This window comes from Engystomops pustulosus, chromosome 3, assembly GCF_040894005.1.
Source record: "Engystomops pustulosus chromosome 3, aEngPut4.maternal, whole genome shotgun sequence".
In the NCBI taxonomy this organism is placed as follows: Eukaryota; Metazoa; Chordata; class Amphibia; order Anura; family Leptodactylidae; genus Engystomops; species Engystomops pustulosus.
Window position 1 is genome coordinate 163260766 of NC_092413.1, and position 3269 is coordinate 163264034.

Genomic DNA, 3269 nt, shown 5'->3' on the forward strand with positions numbered 1-3269 from the left:
TCTGTACACTCAAAAGGTTGCAATAATGCCTTTACAAGCTTCTATGATACACTTGGTGATTTTCTTGTATAAGTTTGGGCTGCCGGTGTTCACTGCAATCCTACAAAGGAGAAAAATAATCTTTTCAAGTCAAATGATGTTTTACAGCAGGCTAAAGTGGTGAGAAGCTCTGCCCATCCCCATGGCTGTGTGCAATCGTGCACACAGTGTCATCAACAAGATCGAGCTGCCTATGTGACAGCCCGATCCTGTACTGTGACAGGGGGCCGATATTATCAGCCCCCTGCCACACCTGCCCCTGTATACACAGTGATAGGCATGCTGGGAAGGTGCCATATGCATCCTCTCTGCATGTCTCTGTATACAGATCACTGATAACAGTGATTATGGGCTGTTAGAATACTGTTACTATTAGATCACTGTTATATGTGATCTATGTATAATATTAGCAGGGAACATATGTGCTCCTGTAACAAATTTGTAATTAAAAAACAAAAATGAAATTAAAAATAAATAAACAGTTTAAAAATAAGTAAAAAAAAAAAAATTAAAAAAGTGTTATGTCCTCAACCCTCCAAAAATAAATTAAATTAATTTTAGGGGCATCAGCCCCGGCCCCCTCTGATGTGAAAAAAAAAGGCCAATGTGAAACCCCCCTACATAGACGTCTATTAACACTATATGAGAAAATTACACAAAACCATGTGTCAAGTAGCAAAAGAATAATCTTTATTAGTAAATAATGCATGTAAAACAACTCGCTAAACAAAAAGTTTAAAAAATGTTAAAAAAGGGAAAACAGCTAAACCGCTGCCCTATAACAGTGGTGGTGAACCTATGGCACGGGTGCCAGAGGTGGCACTCAGAGCCATTTCTGTGGGCACTCAGGCCATTCACCAAATCTTCCTGCAGTCCCAAGCAACTTAAGGGATGCTGCTCTCAGAGCTATTTTAAAGTGACACACACGTATTGTATTTATAAATGATGTTATTGCAAATACAGTATATACACATGTATACAGTATCCACACATACATACAGTCATATAGCATATACACACCATATACAATAGTGCACATCCTCCAATCTTTAGTGCTGCATGTTGGGTTGCCGGACACTGTGGGCCCCATAGCAGCTGCTATGGCTGCTACCCCTGTTTTGCCTCTGCCCTTCATTGAAAGCCGAGCATACCGTACCAAGCATACTGTGACCAGGTGGCATAGACCTGTGAGACTGTGCTCCCCCGGACTGCCCCTCTGACTCCGTATGCTGCTAGTCCAGCCACCCTCATGGATACCCTCGACCACTTCCTGCGCGGTCCGGCGGTGTAACACTGCTACACATCTGTTGTAGCACTAGGAGCTGATTACTTTAGTAAGCAGCTCCCAGTGCCTTTTTTATGGGTGACAGGTCCTCTTTAAATAGTCGCAAGGCATTACAAGAAGCCCATTTCTATTACACTGTTCCGCCATTTAATAAATAGACTGTGACCACTTCAAATGGAGGAGATCAAAATAAGAATTAGTGCACTGTATCCACGTCACACTCTCAAACATGACTTTTCAGGTCCGGTACTTATGTCCTGTATTGTATAAAAATACACACAAGGGATATTATATGCTGTAAAAATGCACCTTTATTTAAAACAATAAAAATGCAGCTAACACACAAGCCGATGTGCAGGTCTGATGAGCGAACTTGGTGATAACATTTGAAACCTACAATTTACAGTTTATAATGCATTAATCATTTTTTATAGTGTTATAATTTATTGCACGTAATTGTATAAAAAAGGAAGTGTTAAACCTACTATAAATCCTAAAAATAGGTCAACGCACACAAAATAATATAGTGCATGGTGTAAAACTGATGTGATATAGTTCAGCCCTAACAGGATCATCAGATACAAACACATGGATAAGGCACCTAGAATGATCTCTATGCAGAGATGGGATGTGCCATTGCCAGTAATTTGCTACAGAGACTCTATATTGTTATACTATGTCAAATGGCTAAATCCTATGCATGAATACAGATTGCATGTAATAAATTTAGTATAAAGGGAACATAAGAAATGAGATTCATAGGTCTTGAGGAAGATTGTAATGTATAACATCTACCTATAGAGCTCGGAGACTCTTAAAGGGGTTTGGTATACAGCTAAGTCCATAGGATAGGCCACTAATAATTGATCGTGGGGTGTGTGGCACCCAGCACCCACACCTATCAGCTGTGTACAGCATAACTGGCGCGTAATGACCTAGATGGAGGAGCTGCAGACGTAGTTAACATTAACTACTGTGACAGCTCTTCCTGCAGCTATACCTTCCAGCCAATACACTACGGATGGTGCCGTCTGTACATAGCTGATCGGCTCTGGCAGATGATTAACTGTTACAGACCCATCCTATGGTTAAAGTGTCCTACATATCCATATAAAGGTACAGTAAAAGGTTTACCTTGGGTTGTCTGCATGGCACAGTAGTCCATGGTGCATTTCCATAATTGATAGCATATATATGGATGTGTCTGGGGAGGTGACTGCCATATATCTCCATTCAATTACTTGGTAGTTAATGAATACGCAAGCTAATGTGACCCCCATACCGGAGATGTATTGCCTTTCCTGTTATTACTCCTTGCAGAATATAATATATGAACTAATAATGTGAATGTATGCAAAACTATGTCTGTCAGAACTATCTGCCAATAATCACAAGATGTAACCACTTTTATTCTGTTAATGTCTAATGTAATGTCTAAAATGTACTGGTTCCCATTCTTGACCGCATGGATTAACTATAAGAAGTAAATTGTCGGATAATAAAGCAGAAGTCTTTCAAGGTAACACTGTGTGTGTCTCTATTAATTTCTCCGCACAGTGTACAGATACCTTAAAGGGATTGGCCTCTTTACCTCATGTTTTTTGTAATGTGTGTATAAGCTGTGAGGGGCAGGATATGAGGTAATTTACCAATATACATTTATTAAAAGTTCTGCTCCGCTTTCTTGATATGTGAAGTGAAGCCTCCTGTGTTTTACCTCATCAGCCGGACATTCCTGTCCATAAAATGGCCGCAGATTGAGGGTCATGTGATGTTATCTGTCCATGAGCAATCACCAGTCAGAGATCACATGACCCTCCATCTACGGCCATGTTATGGACAGGAATTTCTGGTTGATGAGGTAAAAGACAGGAGGCTTCACTTTACATATCAAGAAAGCGTAGCAGAATTATTACTAGATGTATATTGGGAAAATAACTTATAT